At 48.3% G+C, this 22,253-nt stretch overlaps 3 non-coding genes across 3 annotated transcripts; all 3 read left to right on the top strand.

The window, feature by feature from the left end:
* The first annotated feature begins 5,152 nt into the window (after positions 1–5,152).
* On the top strand, positions 5,153–5,223 carry Trnag-ccc (transfer RNA glycine (anticodon CCC)). The gene has a single exon. It is a non-coding gene; the product is annotated as a tRNA-Gly (tRNA).
* Positions 5,224–7,309: 2,086 nt separating this feature from the next.
* On the top strand, positions 7,310–7,380 carry Trnag-ccc (transfer RNA glycine (anticodon CCC)). Its single transcript has one exon. It is a non-coding gene; the product is annotated as a tRNA-Gly (tRNA).
* Positions 7,381–13,915: 6,535 nt separating this feature from the next.
* Positions 13,916–13,986, top strand: Trnag-ccc (transfer RNA glycine (anticodon CCC)). The gene has a single exon. It is a non-coding gene; the product is annotated as a tRNA-Gly (tRNA).
* Positions 13,987–22,253: the final 8,267 nt, after the last annotated feature.

Raw genomic sequence — 22,253 nt, 5'->3', positions numbered from 1 at the left:
CTTGTAGGCGTTGTTCTTCAATATCATGCTCAGCGTGTTTCTTGTGTCCGTGTACGAAGCGGCGACGTCAGACTTCTTTTCTCTACGTTAGACTGCGTTGATTATCGCCAGCTTCTCGAAGAACAGCCAGATTAAAAGGAGTTGAGAAGCGAATGGTGACCCCGCACGACGTCCGCGACGACAAGGAAGCGACAAAGCACGCGATGGCAAGCGGTGGTTACTACTTGCTCTGCGCGGCGCCCGCCTAGTCACGCCGCTCACTCTCCGAATCAATTCTCTCTCTCTCTATTTCGATGCGCGTGCTCAGTTGAGGCTAATCGTTGGCGCCGTGATTTCGTGGAGTCGTTTGGAGGCGGAGGCGCGCGCTTGGTTATGCGATCGTTTGTGACAGCCACGATAAATCAGTAGCTGTAGTCACATGTACGCCTTTTCGCTGTCGCGATGTGGGTCAGTACAATCGACAGCATCGCAGCGGATCACGTGGCGTGACGTCACGCCTGCCTAATGGCTAAATGCGTGAGCGGCCTTCCTTTCAGAGACGGTCACGCATTTAGCCATTCATTGTGCGCAGTGTGGTTGCGAAGCGAGCTTTTCTGACACGGTCACTCTGTATAAGCGCCGTGATCGCACCACACCGGAACTTGCAGAGGCGTTTCACATTCACATTAGGGGGTCATCCTGTATCAGTCAGCCATCATTAAGAATTAGCAGCAAAGAAGTGTCGCTCCTAAAGGAAAGAGGGTAGCAAGTAGATACGGTGTGATAGTGCCTCGTATTGCACCTATGGGACGGTGCGCATGTGCAGCGGGTGACGTGTTCCGGGTATATATGTTTTATCTTGCTTAATGAAGCTTTCAGTTGATAGATAGCGCTGGTGTCGTTCCCTCACTCTTGTCCCTGTCTTAGTTCGCGCTCGAAGTTTTTTAAGACATGGGTTGTCATCGAGTATATATAGGTAGATGTGTATGTAAGTACATGGACAAGGACTAGGACTCTTACCACACTAAAGAACACGATTATCTATAGTCGTCTGCGCCCTAAGAATAGATACAACCTCCGCCCCTAGAACTGCGGCGCACCTGCCATTCACCTATGCAGGAGAGTCGTGCTAGGTGGTTTCCATTGTAACCCTAAGTACTTTTTCGCTGCTAATGCAGTTACTACGCGTATCGACAATTAATAGCTTTTAGTCCCTATTTAAAATATTACGTTTCCCCGAGCAGTGATGTCGGAATCTTTGCTGAAATATGCCAGGAAGTTCAAATTTTTCGATCGAAAACCATCGACACGAACATTTGCCTGTATTGGAAAATCACCTACCTGAAATACGTGAAATGTGCCTGACGTCACGGAAGTATGGAAATGCAATTGGATGGGGCATCTGTGAAAGCTTTCTCTGATTTGGACAGCGACGGCTGTGGGCGGAGCTTACATTTACTCTTAGCTTGTAACTGACTATAGACACATAAGGATACATACCCCGAGGGCAACGGAAGCTGCCACGTGACCCATGAGCAGCAGCACGTCCAGCGGCCAATGGGCAGCCTGCAGCAGGAAGAGCTGTGGCCACGCCTCGTCCAAGATGGCGGCCTGGTCTCCCGCGGGCAGCGTGCGGAACAGCTCGTTGGCCCGCGCCCGGCGCAGAGCCACCAGCAGCACCTGAGCTGCCACCTCGTGCAGCAGCACTTCTTCGCCACCGCTCGGTCGGTGCTGCGGCTGCTGCAGGTCTGGCGACGGTGCGCACGGCATCGGCACAGCTGCTGCGCGAGTACCGTATACAAACACGTTCGAGGCTTCCTTTGAGGCCACAGAATCTATACACCTGTATATTGACCTGCTTTTCACAACACTCGGTGTTTAGCATAAAACAACTAAAAAAGCAACTATAGCTCTGTGACTCGATCATCTTCTAACAAACTGCGTAGCAGGACAGGACCACAAGGAAAGAAGAGACACAAGATTGCAGTCCTGTCTCATCCTGCTGCGCTGTTTGTTAGAAGACGATCCCGCACCAACTCGCCCTACTTTCAACGCTAGTTCTGTGACTCGAAGTTTTATCATTGGTGCGGGGTCTAGTCTACATCCCCTAAACCACTACTCCTAAAGAGTGCGATCATACCCGATGGCGGTATATGATCGTACTCTTCAGAACATGCGAAGAACAAGAGTACTAATTTAGAAAAGTGCGGAGGAAGTTTTCCTGATATTCATTTTTCTGCCCTGCTCTTCGTTGTGTCTGGAAAAAAGGAGGTGGAGAGAAAGCAGCATTTGGCTCGGTTAAACGTTAGGTTCGGTCAGTGCTTGAGAGAAGGAGATAAAAGAAACAACTTTTTTTTTTTTCCGTTGGAGTTGGGTGGTGGTCATCGCTGAGACGTGTCCTTAACTGCCAACGGCGGTATCATTCGTTTGTTTCAACCTGCAACGAGCTGAAACCAGTTAGGTTCCCCGTTTAATATCTTCAGCAGTATACCCATACCTTCGGTATGAACGTCATTCGGAAGAGATAGCCAGATCTTTCGTTTGATTGACGGTGTTCTAGATACGCCCCAGAGCAGTAAATTTGCGACGCCTTGTTCTATCCAACGTTACTAGAACAAAGTTCTAGTAACGTTGGTTCTATCTATAGAATTCTAATATCGAAGCTGTTTAAGCCGGCCGTAAAAACTTTGGTGTGCACAAAAAACTATCATCATCATGAACGGGTTTGTGACACAGAAATTGTGCAAATCCCACTACTCACCGCTGGTCCACTGAAAATGAAGAAAAGGAGACAGACGGGCGGCAAACGCCAATTAAGGTTTCTAGACAGATGTAACCAGTAATTGAGGAAAGCTTTAATAAACCATCGGGATTAACCCAGTGATAAACACCGTGGCCGCACGTTTCAGCTTCGCTAAAGCATCTGTACGGAGTGCTTCAGCGGTACGTACTGAGAATACTAGGGAACGGGAAGTGCAACGGCGGCTGCGAGAAGACCCCGAAGCGATGGAGGCCCGACGCGAACGACAACATGCCCGTAGGTCTATGGGAGGTGCCCTACACTCGGTGTCAGCGCGAGTTTCTGTCTCTGTAGTTTGGACATCCGCGTGGCGTGTCTGTGACCGTCTGTGGTTTGACTCGAACCTCTCTGCGCTGAGAAGCAACCTAGAAACAAATTAGAATCAACCTAGAAACAACCTAGCATCACCTAGCTAAAGCCTAGCAACAACCTAGAAGCAACCTTTAGAATCGTCCAGCTTCGCTATTTCAAGCCTTGCGCGACTTAGTGCAAGCTTCGCCTTTTTTTGTGTCCCCTTCCTCTTTTCCCCATTTTAAAGATGCAGACGTCCACTGCGAGGTTAATTACCTTACAACATTTTAAAGTGTTTTTATTGTAAGAGACAAATCTGACAGCCGCTTTTCAGAAGTGTAGATGTAGGTGTAGAAGGATAAATAAACGTTTATTTTGAAGCACTAAAGCGGGGCAAGCCCCACTGCTACATTATGAGGAAGGTTTCCTAATTCCAGGAACAACCGAACCGTTTTACGGCGAAACCTGTTATGAGATCACAACAAGGGCCGTTTTTGGCACCGTAGTTGTCCGCCGCCGCCGGTGTCCGTAACCACTATCGCGCGAAAAAAAAAATAAGAAAAGACATCCGGGATGGAATAGCGTTCGAACCTGGGCCCTCTGCGCGGGAGCCCAGTATTCTACCTTGCATAGTGGCTCCTTCCACTAATTGCATAGTGGCTGCTTCCCTACTTCACAAAATTTATGATTTATAGCGTAGTGGGCTCCTCGCAAGTGCACTTCGGTTGCCAAGGAAGCCCATAAGGCTCCCATGATCCATTTCCTCAGGGTCTCAATAAAGTGAATTCCCTCTCTCTATCTCTTTCTCACGTTAGTGTATGTTATAAAGCGTGGTGGGAGCGTGGCGCGCACTTAAATTTCATCTTTGATGAAATTTAAGTGCACGCCTCTTTCTCTTCTGACTTCAGCTTCCGTTTCTAACACCATGCACTCTCTTTGTCACCGTCGGCTGTGCACTCTAAAAATTAGGTGTACACAGGTTGGGACGCGTACTCGCTCAAGAACAACTCTGTGCACCAGAACGTTCAAGCCACGATTGAACAGTATGCGCGGTTTCGGTTTGGCATAGCATTTTTGATAGGAAAGTAGGGACCGAAGAGTTTTGAAGAAAGGAGACGAAAGCAAGACATGAAAATTGTTGTTGTGTGCAGAAGGTACGGAGTTGAGGATGTAAGAGACTTTAGATAGCGCCTCTTCCCCTCCCCATACACATAGGGAGAGAGTGAGATACGCTCACTCGTTTCAGTGATGTCACGGCGTGGGCGCGCGTCCTTCTGATGCCCCGCATGGCCACTTAAAATATCTGGCCTGTTACGTCCCGAAACCACGATATGATTATGAGGGACGCCAGAGGGCTCCGGAAATTCCGACCACCTGGGTTTTTTTAAAGTGCACATAAATCCAAGCACGCGGGCCTCCAGCATTTCGCCTACATCGAAATGCGTCCGCCGCGGCCGGGATTCGATTCCGCGACCTTTGGATCAGCAGTCAAGCATCCCGTACGGCCACTTCCTAATTTCCATCGGTCTATTGAGATGGAAGCTACGCGTGCGGTCGGTTTCTAGTTCTCGAGGAACAATTCTCGCTATGCTTCGCTTATCAGCGCGATAACGCGGTAAGCCTTAGTATCAGCGGGTATCAGTGCAATGTTTAGATCGAGTAGTGTGACAGCATGTTGGGCTGCCAGATCTCTGAGGTCACAGTATGGGCGCGTTGATATCGTTTTCTGCAACTAGCGGACACCACTACTTGTATACTCTGAATGTACGTGCTGTAGCTCGCTTTTGTTATAGTTAATGAACAATTTTCATTCTCCACACACGCAAGATTACGTATAATTAAAAATCATTTAGGATCTCTTGCCGACATGATATATCCTTCGTCAGCCGTACACACTTGGTCTAATATAACACAATGCGTTTTTCTCTTTTACGTACGAAAATAGAAGTTGACTTCCCTCAAATAGAAAATGTACATCATGAAACGCTTTTTCAAGAGTTAAAACAACAAAATTTTCATGCAATATCGAAAGGAAAGAAGGAGTAGCTATATGTTGCCGTTAAGAAGCACGTCGCCTCGTCGGCGCCGCTGGTGTAGTGGTATCATGCAAGATTCCCATTCTTGCGACCCGGGTTCGATTCCCGGGCGGCGCACTCTTATTTTTTGGATTTTTTTCGGGGATGTTAGGTTATTATGATTTGTACCGAACGTTAAGTTATAGTGCGCAGATTGACGACAACGGGAAGGTGTTTTGCCTATCGTGTATTTTTCGTTCAAAACAGTGCGCCTCCTGCGACGCAGCAGGGCCGTAATACAAGACTGTCAGCTTTTTTTTTTTTTTGAACATCAAGCAGATGTGGGGAGTTTTGGTGCGCAAATGTACGTCATAACCGCGATTACGGCAGCTTGTAGTTCCCAGAGCTTTCTACATTGCTCCATCAGAAAAAAAGTAAAGCGACCCTAATGCAAGACTTAGGGGTGGCACTCACACCGGTTCTCGGGCAAACTTGGGTAAGGATGTGACGTCTGCACGCCAGATGTTCGCGACCCTTTAGCGTAGCGAGCCAGATCCGATGGGCTGATATGTAATTCCTATTTATACTAACTTCTTCTAATTATATGACTCCAATTTTAAATTATGACTTACCTTAATGTCCGCTCTTTCATATACAACCCTTAGCTTAACCAATTCTGCACCATCCATGTATGTTTTCGGCGTTCGTGTGGCCTGGTCTATATGTTAACTTCGTGTTTCGAGCGTTGCCGAAGCCACGTATAAGGAAGCGCGTGGTTGAGATCTGATCCCGCAGGTGCCGCAACGAGCCCTATCCGATTGGTTTCTGATATGTAATTGCTGTTTACACTGATTTTTACTAATTATATGGTTCCAATTTTAACTGATGACGTATCTTAAAGTTCACACTATCATATACAACCCTTAGCTTAACCCATTCCGTCAATTTTATATACTTTATTTTTATCAGGGTTTTCAGACAACTTGTACCGGCGCTAGACAGGGTGGTCTTGAAGATAGCACAGAGGCACTTCACTCGGCGCCTGTCGCTCGGTCGCTCTGTTTTCGCTCAGACGTCTCTCTTGATTTCGTAGGACGAGGAGGAAGGAAAACATTTACTTAGGCGAAAGCCTTACGTGCCCCATGGGAAATGTCACGCGGTGAAATGCTTGCGTCTGCTACGTGAATCACACACACACACACACACACACACACACACACACACACACACACACACACACACACACACACACACACACACACACACACACACACACACACACACACACACACACACACACACACACACACACACACACACACACACACACACACACACACACACACACACACGCACGCACGCACGCACGCACGCGCGCACACACACACACACACACACACACACACACACACACACACACACACACACACACACACACAAAGAAAAAAGAAACGTGAGCGTCGTGGCTCCTGGCGCGCGATCTACGCGGCCACTTCGTCTTTGCGGTGTTCACGTGACTAAAAAAAATATAAAAAAGCTGCGTTCGCTTGGCCCGGCCTAAAGTCACATGACAACCCGCGCGACACGTGCCTCGAGGTGCGCGAGCAGCGCGCTCCCTTTTCCTTTTCGGTGTTCGCGTGATTAAAAAAAAAAAGGCGTTCGCGTGACTTTATCCTCGTCTTTGCGAAAGCACGAAATCGAGGCGATAAAGAAGAAGATAATATACGACGAAATCATATGTGGCCACTTCTACCTAAAATTAATCGTTTCTTGGCCAATCCCCCAGAGTGGGTGTGAGCCATGCATAAAAAAAATCATCATAATCATCAAAGCAAATTTAATTAATAGTGAGTCAATTAGTGAAATTTAAATTACTTAACGTTAATCGTGAATGTTAATTATGTGATGATAATCAAAGCAGATTAAGTGAACATTGCGTTTATTAGTGAAACTTAACTAGTGAACATTAGACGTCGATATGGACGGTGCATAGCAAGACAGCCACACCGAATGGCGTTCGCCTTCGAGTCGCCTTAGGTGTGGCTAAGGCGTCTGGCACTCTGTGAACATTAAGGGACTCTGTGATGCATAAGGGACTCTGTGAACATTAAGATTCCACATAAAAAAATTTTAATAATTAAAACAACAACAGTATATTCATTTAGTGTAGAAACGAAATAATAATTTGTTATATATAGCCGTTGAGAAGCACCATCGCACATCGGCGCCGCTGGTGTAGTGGTATCATGCAAGATTCCCATTCTTGCGTCCCGGGTTCGATTCCCGGGCGGCGCAGAAAGGTTTTTCGTTTTTTTTTTCAGGGCGGGGGCGGAGGTGTGCTGTTATTATGATTTCTTACGAGCATTACGTAGTTGAGGTGCGGAGAGTGACGACTATCGGAAGGGGTTTCGCCGATCACGATTCGTTCAAAACAGTGTGCTTCCTCGAGTTGTGGCAGGGCATCACTACAGAACTCGAAGTGATTAGATTTTTTTTTTTCTAACGTCAAGAAGACGTGGGAGTTCTGATGCGCAGCAAGTGGTAATCATGACTACGGCAGCTAGAAATTTCCAGGGCTTTCCACGCTTTCCTCAGAAAAAAAAAATAGGAAAATAAATTGATTCGGTCGCTCTGTTTTCACACAGGCTTCTCTCTCGACTGAAATTAAATTCAATTCAATTTCAATTTATTCAGACAAACATTGTCTATAGGCTGAAGGGACTAAAGGCCGATTATCTCTGCCTGACTAGGGTCCCTCCGCCCATACACTCAGATGCAGTGGAACATAAAAATAGAGAAATTTCTTAGAAGGAGCAGGCAAAAACTGTTATTGGTCTTGGGTTTGTCGTGATGGCGTCGCTACAAGGCAGTCGCCAGTCTTTGGGCTACGACGACTTAGCTCACGCGACGATGGAGACAGATCTAGCTGGATCTTTAGGTCTCATCTGATAGGCATGATCTTTCGCTGCTCGGTATAGTTATGGGAATTGAAGGTATGTATTTAATAATAATAATTGTTGGGGTTTAACGTCCCAAAAGCACGATTTTATTATGTAATAATAATAATATCTGGGATTTAACGTCCCAAAACCACGATGTGATTATGAGAGACGCCGTAGTGGAGGGCCCCGGAAATTTTGACCATCTGGTGTTCTTTAACGTGCACCTAAATCTAAGTACACGGGCCTCTATAGCATTTTCGCCTGCAAGGTATATATTTAGGGTGACTGGTACACACCGATCGTCTATCGATTTAGCACGCAAGCAGTAGAGTGCATGTACCTACACAAACATAGCTACAGACACGCGCAACCTACGTTTAGGGTGCCCTTCTTTTCTAAGAATCGATAGTGCTGTAGCGCGAGCTGTTACATCATATTTGTCGGCTATATCCGCCAAGCTAGGTAGCATGCGCTATCTTAACCTTCAACACAACGGTCACCATCGGTCAGTTAAAAGCGCCGGCGTCGGAATCAGGCTAAATAATAAACAGTCGTGATCCCAACAAAAGGGTGTCAACATCGATGAACCACGAAGTATTCCCGTACCGTCTGGTGGGAGGTCCGGCGGCGCCATGACATCCCTGTGATGCGGCAGTACCCTGCGGAAGGCGCTGGCACCGCCATCGCTGCCGCCTGCGCTGCACCCAAAGTCCAGACCGGCCAATAGGCGAGCCGATGCGAACAGCGACGATGACGCCGAAGGTGGCACCTCGCCGGCAGCCGCCATGGGCACCGGTGGCATGTACAACGGCGGCCTGCAGGGACACGTCGAAGAACGTATTCTCATGAAGGACTTCGAAACATAACGAGTCAGCCTGGAGAGATAAGCGCCGACAGCTTAGGAGGCTACATTCATTTCAATTCAGCTTTCATTATCCTTGATTATAATGAGGAAGCCGCTGCATAACAGCAACTGCACCGACTACACTAACAAAGACGGCACCCCCACCTTCTTTGGCACCAGTGAGAAGCGTAACACAATAAAACGCTTCACACAGGCATCTGATGATTTGACAAATAGGTGTGTCCCTCCACGCATGTATGAGCGCATGAAGAGTTACTATAGGCGCTTGCTTTATACGTTTTATACGTATTAAACGTACATTAAACGTATTAAACGTATTATACGTATACGCTTTATACGTATTAAAAAATCGAGCCGCTTGCACACATTGGCTATCTTAAATAATGTACTACCGGTTTAATGTTGAGTTAGTTGAAGGCAGGAAGAACAAAGATTAAAGTACAAAAGAAAAGTGACGCTCGACAGTACATCTACACCTAAATAAATACGTGTCTTAGCACAGCAATAATAAAGTTTATTCCTTAATAAAGTTTATTCCTCCTCCTCTTAGCACAGCAATGCAAGAACGAACGAACTCGGCAGAAGGGCTAAAAAGCTATTGATCACATGAACACATGCGTATGTTGTAATTGTTTAAGAGAATTCATGAAAATATTTGTGAAACACAACAATTCATTCACAGGTATAACAAACTGGAATTCATGTGACTGTACATGGGGGATGGAATGAAACGCGAACGGCGCAGCGCGCTGTTTTCATCACATACTGACCTTGGTGGCAGTAAAAAGATGCTATATGGTTCTTGATTGTATCATGGATGACTCTAGTGGTTCTTTATGACCATCCAAGCTACAACCGCTTGCAAATAAATGTGAAAGCAGAGAACGTAGATGCCGCATGTTTGCGTTTCTTTCCATCCCAACTGTACATGTCTCAGACCAGCAGCCCAAGTCATGCATGCTCGCAGGCAGTAGTTTCGGAGCAAGCGTCAAGGGCGCGTTGGCGCCAAGGAGGTTTAAAAATAATTGCTGAGGTGGAAATTACGCCTCAAGTACAGATCCTAGAATATTCTAAGTATTATACCTCAAGAGTGAAGCCGTGCCACCCCAAAAGATGGCGGCTGCGGCCACCATCATAGTAGGGGAACTATAAAACGTTAGCGTTCAGCGAAGAAAAGGGACAGTTTTCCTCCCATTCCCTACAGGTTTAGTATGGAAGTTTTTTTTCCGAGCAGATACTGCTCAACGTGTGTCATTGAGTTACTGGTCAAATTCTGGGATGTTCCCTTTTTTAGGGGCGAAGCTTTAAGGCGGCACCCGTTCGTCCCTCGTAGTCGTAGTCGTAGTGCGTAACCAGTCTTATGCTTTGACCTCCAAGGTGGTGCCGGTGGGAGATTTTTCCTGTGCGTTGTTGAACAATAAAAAATTCGCAGCGTTAGCTAAAAGCCGACTTCTTCTGTCTCTCATTCCCATTAGCAGCCATTGTTTACCTCCAAGGTAGTGCCTGGTGAGATTTCTCCTGTGCGTGATTAAACAATAAAAATTTTGTTCAAAACGCCGTTGATTGATGAAATAAACCAACGAAAGACGCCAGATGTTTTGTAAAAGCAAAACGAAAGAACGCCAGATGTTTCTAAAGCAAAACGAAAAGACGCCAGCTGCTTAACGACAGACGCCAGATGTTTTCTAAAGCAATGGTTTTCTAAACAATGAAAATTCACAGCGTACATGTAAAATTAAAGTCAGCTGCAAGTCGTCATAACTCATCGAACCTTTAGTATAAACGCGCCCGATCTCACGTCGGTGATGATGTACTGGGCAGAATTCACGGAAGATTCACGGTTTACCGATGAACCTCCGCAGCTTCGCCCACTCATCATCATTCACTCCGTGGATATGCTGTGATTTTTTTTTTTTTTTAGGTCAAGCCATCAATGATCATCTCGATGTTACTTTCGTCGGGAACAGCGATCTCTTATTTAAGAGTTAACCTCGCGATTACATTAACAATGAAAAACCACTTGATCTCTATGCGGACGCGACCCGAAAAGAGCAAGATTCTGAGGTTAACGGGATGGCAAATGTTTCCTTCACTTTTGTCAGTAAGGCGTTGCGAGAGTGTCCACTCCATAAGTTTTTTTTTTTTTTTTAATCTCGATGTTTGGTGCCCTTTTACCTTAGCAGCAGCGAACCAGTTGTCGGCACGGCAACCGAAGCCGCCTCCGGCGCCACGCAGGGTGCAGACAACGCTGTCGCAGCGCTCGTTCCGCTCGGTAGTGTGATGGGTGGGAGCTGAGCGCTCCCTCCGCCGATAGAAAGGAGCTGATGTATCCTGGCCGAAAGGCCTCGGTTGGCAGCTGGGGGACGAGCAGCACGGCCGGTCGTGGGCGCGCCGGTACCGCCGCTTTCAACGTTGGCTCTGTTCTTGTTCTTGTTCTTGCGAGGACCGCGTTCCTCTTGGACGGCTGCGTTTCAATGGCAGTGCTTAAAGTCAGGGGCTCTCGGTCCGGGGGGGGGGGGGGGGGGGGGGGGGGGGCAGGGGTCTCAGAACTTCCACCAGTATTGGTAATGGATCTGAGACCCCCCCCCCCCCACACACACACACTTTTCGTAAGATTGTAGGGTTATGTATTAGCAAAACATAAATTTCAATAAACGTATAGGCAGCCATAGACTGATGTCTGTGCACGCTAATTAAATCTCGCGTTTTTTTTCTATAACGTGCAATTAAAGCACATTTCTTGCAGAACAATTACCTACACTTACCTAGTTTTACCGTCTCTGTCGCACCAGACCGTCGAGACTATCCACAGATGCTACCTTTTTCCTTTATGTCACGATTACTAAGAAACAAAGAACCGCTCCGGTGGTCTAGTGCTTATGGTATACTCACCTGCCGACCCGAAGGCTGCGGGGTCGAATCCCGGTTGCGGTGGCCGCATTTTCGGGGAAGGCGAGAATGCTTGAGGCCCGTGTACGTAGATTTAGGTGTACTTTAAAGAACACCAGATTCGGAGCCTTCCACTACGGCGTCCCTCTTAATCACGCCGTGGTTTTGGGGCGTAAAACCCCATCAATTATTTTGAATTCGCATTTTGTACAGTTTGTTCGCGTTATGTCATTGAAAAATAAAAGTGAAATTGATAACACGATAACCAAGTGATTTTATGCGAGTCAAGAGAAGGTATTCATAGGGTGATACGCAAGTGGATGACGTGTTTATTCGTGTTCTTGCTTTGCATGCACTAGAGCACAATGCCGTCTACCTATAGTTCAATTACTGACAATACGCACATTACTTATTTTTTCTTTTTCTTGTTTTTGTTTGACTTCTGTCCACAGAAACAGCAACGTGTGTGACTGTAATACCACACCACGAAAGCTATATGCAATAACTTTCTCCCTCTCTCCCTCTGTCTGATTAACAATATCGATTCTCAGTGTGCCGCAATTACCGAATAGAAGCCGCAGGGGCAGACCCGCTATTACCCTGCCCTAATGCAGATGGGTAAGCATGCCTAGATATTGCAAAAAAGAAAAAAAAGAAAAAGTTGAGGCATTTTACTCTGTGAAGGTGGACGACCCGCGAAGCTGTTTAGACGCAGAGGTGACAGAGAAATTCGAACCATATGCCGATCACAGACACTGCCACTAAATACAAAATGGCCGTCTAGAGAGTCCCTTTTGAATTTCGCGTGTGCTCCTTTTAAGTTTTCCAGTTTAGCAGCATGGTAGCTGCTTCTTTTTGCCGCGTTCCCCGTTTCGCGACATGTGTCGCCTTGTCTGGCTCGTCGCATGCTCTTGGCGTTTCGTGCACGACCTTATAATAGGTGTTTGTCGCCGGTGTGTTGCCTCGTTCATTTTTATTGGACCCGCGGTGAGCGGTGGGGTTCGCCCAATTTGCGCACATACGTTTTTGTTGCCGCGCAGAAAAAATGCGCAAAACCCTAGCCATATAACACCTTCGCTGTAAAAGTGGCAGTTCATGAAGCTAGCTTGCGGCATACACAACACGGCAGATGTGTAGCGCTCTTGGCGTCTTTGGGCAGACATAAGTTTCGGTGTTCATCTTTTCTGGTGGACACACACATGCCAAGCTTCTGCAGTCGGATGCAACTTAAGAAGACCAGAGAAGCCCCGCCCCGGCGACCGAAGCGCGGATGTCAATCGCCTCCGCGACCGAAGAAATAGTCCCGAATGTTCTCTGAAGGCGGGGTCACCGGCTGTCCGGCCCATGACGTCAGTCTGGAGTACGCGCCCATTGGTGAAGGCTTGTGTTAATCCGCCTTTGGGGAGGAAATGCCGCGGATTTCTAAAGTTGTATCCGAGTATCCGGGTGCACGGTAAGATAGCAAACCACACCGGATAGCGTTCGCCTTCGGGTCGTTTTAGGCGAATGCGCAAGGGGCTCTGTGTACGTTATGTTCCCGTAGAATTAAAAAAAAATTAAAACATTCAAATCCAATGAACGGCAGCCAGGTTTACTTATGCGGACTACCAGAGGACGAAATCAGTGACCGCGTTACTTCACAGGGCTAAGCTTCAGAAGCTGCAGTCCTACGCACAGACAAATCGCACCCTTGAAGTTACTATACCAACTGTATAATGCAACACTGAACATAGATACTACCTTGTATTTGCCCGAGTGCCACTGCGTATCAATCATCCGTACGCTATTTTGCCCTACACTACAAGAATTGATGTACTTAAGTTTTCTTTTCTGCCTCGTACAATTATCGACTGGAGCAAGCTCGATTCCAGTGTATTTGTTCATTGTCATTCAGCTGAAGCTTTTAAGCGACGTTTGGAACTGCTTTGTACTTAGTATAATGTCCTTTCCCACCCCTGTAACAGCCGGCGAGGGCTTACAACATTGTAAATAAATAAATAAATAAATAAATAAATAAATAAATAAATAAATAAATAAATAAATAAATAAATAAATAAATAAATAAATTCATTTAGCATAGAAACGAAAGAAGGAGTAGCTATATGTTGCCGTTAAGAAGCACGTCGCCACGTCGGCGCCGCTGGTGTAGTGGTATCATGCAAGATTCCCATTCTTGCGACCCGGGTTCGATTCCCGGGCGGCGCACTGATTTTTTTTCTCGTTTTTTTTTTCTGGACGGGGGCGGGGATGCTTGGCTATTATGATTTCTAACAAACATTGAGTAGTTGAGGCGCACATATTGGCGTCTATTGGAAGGTATCACACCGATTGGAAGGGGTTTTCTCAAAACAGTGCACTTCTTCCAGTTGTAGCAGGGCAAAACTACGCAACTTCGACTGATAGCTTTTCCAAGTGGCACGAGCAACACCTTCGTGTCTCTTCCAAGTGCTTCCTGTCGAGCACTTACTTCCAGTTTTTCGAATATTCGGAAAATTTGTATTAAACATAAAACTGCTACGAAATCGATTGTTCTCGTTCAAGTTAAGAGTTATATTGGATGCGTATGTGATATCGGAGCATAAACTTAGTTAAGATAAGGCCAATTAACTGTTAGAATAATGAATAAAAATTGAATTATTTCATTGAAAGGGCGGACGCTTTTATTGTGAGCAGCTGGGACCGTTGCGGCACCTGGCGAAGCAGATCTCAGTCACGCGCTCCTTTTTACGTAGCTTCTGAGATTGGCTTCGACAGTGCGACGAAATACGTTAACCCAAGGAATACACCAGAGAACACGAACGCCGCGAGTGGCGCTACCAGATACTTAGAAGGGACACTAAAGACAGAGAGAGGGGGAAAAAAACGATTTTTCTTATATATTTGTAAATTACTCACTCACAATTCCAGAATCACCACGCCTGCCGCGAGAAGACGCTTGGTAAGCGAGAAAACGCGAAAAAAGTAAATGCGGGTGGCGATGCCGCCTTGAAGTTTTCGCACCAGTCGCCGTGACGTCATAGATTTTGACAGCGTCTACTAGGCCCTACGTGGCTCTTAATCGGTACAAATGAAGTACATTGTCCTCTGAGGGGGCAATAGACTTACCGTGTCAAGTTTCAGGAAATTTCGTTGAGCCAATGTCGCCAAAATACGAAAAATACACTTTGAAGTCCGTGACGTCACGCCCGGACACGCCTGCGCGTAATTTCAAAAATGAAACTTCGACCTTGATTTTCTCCTCTATTAATAAACCCACGATGATGAAACCAGCGACACTAGAGTTCTCATATCACAATTTATGAATCTAAACCGATTCATTGATTCATTGTTTCAATTCAGTGTTCCATTGAGAATTAAGGCGGCCCAATTTTTAAACATTTTTAACTGCCGCCGTTCTGCGGACGTTGACAACCGATTGCTAGCATAACAAATAACTGTTCGTGTTTGCGGTCTTCAGAACGAATTTCAAAGCTCTGCATTACGATTTCTCCACCAACATTTTTTTTTTCAATGTTGGCGAAGCAAGAGAGCAGCTCTGAACAAGCAAGCAGAATCCGCCGGATCACTTAACCACGGTGAGCTCCCTCCTCGCGAGAACTACGTGACGCGGGTACGGAGCGAACAGCTCAGCGATTCCTTGTGTATTAGCACGGCCTGGCTTACCAGCTACCACATGAGCACGTAGAAAAATTTCTTAAGGCGAAAGTCTTGAGGCCTGAACACACGTACGCGTTGCAGCGTGTCAGTGCGGGACTTTTTGATGCGTCCATTCTAAAAAGACAGGGCGTGCAAACACGGACACAAGAAAGAAGTCAGGACACCACAAACGCCGACTAACAACTGAAAACGTGGTAACCTCAGTGAGCGAAAAATTTGAATTAAATGGAGGAGGGCTGAACTTTACTAAAGAGTTGCCTCAGAATAATGGAATACAATTTCTAGACATTTCCATAACATTTCAGAAGAACCACGTGTGCTGACAGTATGCTCCTAGATCTTCAAAACCGCTATTAAATTTTCTGTCGAAGCACTCGAAGGTTGTAAAGAACGGCATCGCCATGTCTTGCCTTAAGTCTGCCCTCACCAAATCATGTGAGCACAAAATGAGTGATAGCTTTAACGCACAGCCTACGCGTCTTTTAGATGTAGGTTATCCCCGTGATGCAGTGGCCACTGTCGCTGAGCGTTTAAAGAAATCCATTACATTAAGTCCGAGCATGGTTGCAGAAAGCGATAGGAAGAAACGTGTTGTAGGTATACCGTACATTCATTCCGTATCTCACAGGCTAAAGAAAGTAGGAAGTAGATACGGCGTTAATGTCGTTTTCATGGCTGCCAATAAGCTAGGTAAGATATGTGCCGCTGTGAAGAGGAAGAATGAGCGAGAAAAAGACAAGAAGCGAAGCGATATTTGTTTCGTAAAACACACAAGCAAATTCACTGATTGCCGTACAAGTGTGGTGTATAAGGTTCCTTTCAGCTGCAGCCGCTTCTACGTAGGACAGACGGGCCGCTGCATTAACCAGAGATCATTAGAATATAAAATATCACTAACCGGAGGCTCACCTTCTAATCTATTGTTACATTGTCGATATTGTAAGTGCACGCCAAAATTCGATGAATGCGCAGTTTTGTACCGACATAGGAATGAAGAAACGCGTCTGATGATTGAGGCATGGCATATCGAGAATAGTGGTAGCGCATGCGTGAGCCAACCGTCGATTAACTTGCATAAAGATGAAATCAAATGCCTTAACAGTTATCTTTCGCGTAGGCCCCCACGTGTGCCGGATTGATAGGTTCGCCTATTGCATGGGCATGCGCAGATAAGTTTTCGTGCCTTCTTTCTTTTCCGCCGTTGTGCATCTATTCAGTTGTTAGTCGGCGTTTGTGGTGTCCTGACTTCTTTCTTGTGTCCGTGTTTGCACGCCCTGTCTTTTTAGAATAAATACTTACCAACTAGCTCAGCTCTCTGTTATTCTCTAAGTTTTTGATGCGGCACCGCACCCTCTCCCAATGGAGAGGGAGGGCGTGCAGCTTCGCGTAGCCGCGCGCCCTCTCTCCCCATAGGGAGAGGGCGCGGCGCCGCGTCAGAAGGTCACGCGCTGACATGCTGCAACGCGTACGTGTGTTCAGGCCTTTAAATGCCTCATCAAACGCGAAAATTGACCGGCGTCTCGCGTCGGCGTCTCACGTCATGACGTCACTATGACGTCATCACATGAAGTCCTTGCTTTGTCAAAGGTGGGTCGATCCCGGAGGCAGTGCAAAACAAGGTGAGGTGCAGAAAGCTATCGGAGGGGGGCGCGGGGGGTTCAGTACATCGACTGAGAAGAAGATGGCTTTCGCCTTCGATTCACTTTTTATTTACATTGCATTTCGTCCTTGTCTTTTTTTTTAAATGTTGCATAGCGTTTACATTTCCCTTTATAACTGACAGTCTGGCCAATCCCTCTCGTGGGTATGAGCCAGTTTCACCTAGGCGACAGGACAGGTCGACTGAGGCAGATGCATAAAGGACCCTGCGGAATTTTGGCTACTCGTTCGGCCTTTTGTCCTGTAAAGCGTGCTTCACCATGCAAAAGACTGTACTGCCGTGAAGCTATTAGTCACAAACTACGGGAGCAATTGCGCGCACTGTCTTCAAACGAAGCTTATTGATGAGTTACAGATTTCGGCGGCGGTAGGTGGCGGCGTTGTACGCGAAGAACCCAGCGACGGCGAGCGTGGAGAAATGCAGCCCTCGAAGGTGCCCCGACCGCATGCGTATTTGTATGCGCCGTTTTCCGATAACCCATGCACTATCGATCGTGAACTTGTCGGCGATCAGCAGTTTCTGATATGGCAGTCTGATCTTTTATCGAGGCCACTTTTCGTTTCGCATTCTTGCTCTTTGATTGCAAGGGCAATGGCAAAGCATTCCGCCTTGGCGATCGAAGACGTGTACAGGGATCATATGCCATCATTCTATTCTCGCTGCTATGTACTGTTGCAACGGACCGTTTAAAGTTGTATCGAATACAAAACATTTGTTTTGTTTTTTTAATGTTTTAGGGAGCCATCGCACTCTCTCTTCTCTGCGCTTTTTGTTTGCGTTTACGTCCATGCTCTTAAATGGGGGAGCGATCGAGATCTTGCAGCAGACGGGTTCCGGGATTTCTACAAGGACCTCGTCTAGGTTGTGGGGGTACGGTGGGAAGCCCACCCTAGCGAGTACCTCTGTCCTCTCTTTCGTCTGACTTGTCTCTGGGCGGCCAGTACTGCCGCCTTTAGCTCAAGATATGTGCTATATATTCAGAGTTCTAATAGCTTTTGGGTTGGTGTGCTTACCGGTAGCGCTACGGCTAACTAGGAGGTGCAGCTTGCACTCCTGGGTCACGTCAGGAAGGCAGCAGTAGCCAGTCGAGCCCTGGGCTTGGGGCCCCGCCCATTGAGCTCATGACCCCTTATCCCAAACCCTTATGAATAAAGTGCTCTCTCTTTTCGTTTCACGTTGCCACATTTCATTGTTGCCAGGGCATGAACGCATGACCGTTGTCGTTGCCTGTAGCAACTGGAGTATTGCGCTTCTAAGCACATGGATGAAGATCCGATTCCCGGCATGGAGGAAGGAACAAGTTAGGAGGCAGCACCGCGCAATGCGATGGAAAGAAGGAAAAGTAGGTCATGCACGCACCCCATTTACCCTTTAGAGGAAGGGTACTGAATTATTTTTAATATATAAAGGAGCGCGATTGATTTATCGAAAAGGCATGAAATGGAAAAATTAATTTTAGCAAGAAATATACAGCATTGCTTTGCGAACCAACAACGCTAAAAACGCTGTTTTACAAACAATAAGAGCTAGACGTACGTAACGCTCGCTGTTGAAACTGTTCGTCACGCCCTTCGCTACCCGGAGGGTGACAGTAATCGACAAGAGTATTGACGACAGCACACAGATCACCAGAACGAGCACTCTTTGTCCGGGTTCATCTCCGAATGTCTCGTACAATTGAAGGCGGCCTTGAACGGCGCGAATCGCGAGAGGGCGACGTTGACGCGCAGCCTCGCCGGAACGGCCATTTTGAAACGGAGTCGCTCTCGAGACTGCAATTCCGTCTGCTGCGGTTCGCAAAACGTCGAAGCCCAGTTGACGAAGAACAGCTGAGCGACAGTGAGACTCTTAGCCTGGCCCGGTATCATGGCGGCACTGTCGGGCCTGTCGACCAGGCGGAGGTAGATATCGTACAGTGGCTGTAGAACAGCTCCGTCCTCGATGTTTTCGTCCTGGAATAGGTGCTTGTCCGGAAACAAGTCATCGCGCCCGTAGTAATGCTTCAGGGAGTCGGCGAACAGATCTTGCAGGCATTTCGCCCGCTCCCGGAAGCGCACCTCCGTGGCTGAGGTCCACCAGTTTCGGAACTCGCCCCGCTCGTCGACTTGAGATCCCTGTTCGCTGATTGCGGCGAACATACCTCGCAGCAGCTCGCCGAGGTAGAACTGGGCCGACGCGACGTCGAAACGAGGCGACATGCCGAGGACGAAGGCGACGGTGACCGGAGACACGGAAACCTCGTTGCGGTCCGGTTCGTAAAAGTAGCCGGGCCGGAAGGCGCTTTCCTTCGGGGTGAGCGGCTGGTGGAAGCGGCTCAGGTCCCCCATCTTCCAGTACATCTCTCTGATGGAAACGAGCACGCTGTAGTAGCCCTCGATGAGACTAGAGTTCTCGAAGACGTTCGCACCCGACGGGAGCCTGTGGAGCGCGGCGTCCTGGTCCTTCGGCGCCAAGACGACTTCCATGCGTTCTATCTTGGCGATAGCCCTCGCAGCTTCTTCCTCCGACATCCACGGTGCCTTCGAAGCTGCCTTCTTCATTTCGTGCCGAGCGAAGTCCTCTATGCGTCGCAGATTTTCGAAAGCGGCGCCCGAAATTATATCGGGTGCCTTGCTTTGTACCAGGGACCACACCAACGACTTGGTTCCGAGCGGATAAAGACCTTCTAGGAGGTGCAGGCAGGCCTCCAGCCTCTTGGGAAGGTCGACGGTCAAATGATGTTCATGGCTCAGAGGCACCATGAAAGCAGCCTTGTTCGGCGGAAGCACGGGCGACAGGTGCACGAGCAGTTTGTAGCCGACGTAGTTTAGCAGCGTGTGCGACTGAGCTTGCGTCAAAATTGTCGAAAGGCGGTCAAAATAGAATCGGTCGAGCAGCACTATCTTGTCCTTGGAGAGACGAAAGGCGTCTTTGTATCGAAAGTGTCTGAAATAAGATTTCCAGTCCCAGTGCGGGAGCGATTCCATCTTGTTGATGCTTTGAACGACGTTCAGCACGGGCACCTTGCGAAGCGTGTGAGAGGCGGCGACGTTCATCCTTTCCTCCATATCGGTGATGTCTGCGGCACTGGACTTAATGCTTTTGCCTCCGCTTCTCCACAGAGTCAGAACTTTCAGGACAAAGTTGCCGTACGCCTTGATGTCTTGCTCTGGAAACAGGCCCTTGAAGCGCCGCAGCAATATGGGCGGAGCGTCAACGTGAAGCAGTACAGTGTTGCTCGGAGCGCGTTCCCTGACGGTCGTTCTGACGACAGTCGACAGACCGATCATCTTCTCGGCTCTCGCGGCGATGGCGCCGACGTCCGTGGCGTGCGTGGCCGCGTCGTACGGCCAGCCGTCCAAAAGCAACTCGCTCAGTATCTGCCGAAACACGTTCCAGTCCGTGTCTCTCGTCGAGCCAGGCACGCAGCGTTGCAGTATCATCGATGCCGCGCTTACGAACGTCGTCCCGTTAGTCGGCTGCCGGCGCATGTACTCCCAGAAGTCGAGCATGACGGAAGCCGACGCGGCGTACGCGTACGGCTGCGACTCCACGCCGTGAGCGAACCACTTGGGGCTGCACACGTGCGTGTAGAAATCGTCACACGGTGCCACCAGGTCGTTCAGCTTTTCCTTGAGGTAGCGGGCCTGCCAGCGGCAAGAAGCCACCTTGCAGTCGCCTTGTCGATCTGGTAGTGCCGTGGGCTGTGGTGAACTCTCGCGAGCCTGCTCACTTCGTAGGCGGTGATCATGCGGTGGAGTGTTGTAGGAGTTCGGTTCGTCGAATACGCCAGCACCGCTTTCGGCTGCGGCGACGGCAGGTATAAACTCGTGAGACGAGGCCCATAGAAGCTTGCCAGTGATTCCCGCGACGAGTATGAGGAGGACGACGGCGAGGAGCGCAACGAGGCCGTACGCAACGCGATCATCCCGCGAGCCCAATGCTTCGGCGTCGCCGCGGTCCTGCATGCGATCTTCGTGAGGCGGTGGCCCGAAGAGCTGGGGATGCGCGAAGTTTATGGGACTCGCTCGCACGGGTGGGGGAACTGCCCTGCTGGCGGAACGGCGGTGGCGACGACTACGGCGGCGGCGCTGGTCGCCATCGTGAGTCAGGAGTCGTTCCGCCGAAGAGCTCCTCCTCCTCCTTGGAGAGCGTCGTTGTCGTCTTCTGTGTTTTATCATGGGTTCCTGTAGAACAGGCGCCGTCGGCTGCTGGCCTGTAACGGGAATCAACGGTGGTTGCGGCTGCGATAGGCCGACGCCGAAGTTTGGCGAAATGCCTGCAGTGGCCGCCGGGGGATAACCGACTGGGCTGACGGGTTGAAATGGTACCGGCGGATACACCGGTGATGTGTACCCGCTGTAGGAATATCCTGGATGCGTCGGCGCCTGTGCTTGGTTGTAACCGAATGGAGTCATCGGAGCTGGTAGGTAAGCAGGAGCCGGAGCAATCTGTGGAAATGACGCCAGAGGTGGTTGCAACGGCGTGAAGAGATTTCCTGGCCCAGCGTTCACGCTGCTTTTCATGCGCTTTTGTGGTGGCGAGCGAGGAGCAGTAGAGGCCTTCATAGCCGGCTGGTTCGAAGACGCTGGGAAAACTGCAGATCCACAGTCGCGGCGCGCGTGTCCTCAGAGCGAGCTAAAGCGTCTTCTTTTTCTCAAATCCGCCTCGAGCTTGAGCGCATTTTAGTTTTAGTTAAACAAAGCAACGACAAAGAAGATTAGGTTATAGATACCACCGGTTCTTGGCCAATCCCCCAGTGTGGGTATGAGCCACAGATTCCAGGGACTACACTACTCAACTCTACAATGTATAGTGTCGAGGAAGGAAACCAAACAAAATTTTTGGTAGCGTTCTTGTAGATACTATTCACACTTATGAAGGGAAATAAATTGAGTTCACAATGCACAGCCCTCTAAGGTGTTCTGAATCATCAGAGCGCCAACCGACATGAGGACCAGCGCTACACTGCGAAAGTAGTGACGGCACGCGTATGCCCACAGATGATGCTCCCGTACACAAAATGATGTTTGGCTGTTGCATGGCCAACACGCTTGGAACACCTTGGAGGGCAAGAACGAATCGTAGGTAAAAACAAGTATACCAGTTTTTACTATTATTACTGTGATATAGACTTGTTTATGAGTATATGTGTATTAGATGTGTGCTGTGTGAC

Source organism: Rhipicephalus sanguineus, chromosome 3 (assembly GCF_013339695.2).
Source record: "Rhipicephalus sanguineus isolate Rsan-2018 chromosome 3, BIME_Rsan_1.4, whole genome shotgun sequence".
NCBI classification, from domain to species: Eukaryota; Metazoa; Arthropoda; class Arachnida; order Ixodida; family Ixodidae; genus Rhipicephalus; species Rhipicephalus sanguineus.
Note: the sequence above shows the minus strand (reverse complement) of the source record. Positions and strands in the feature narration are given on the sequence as shown.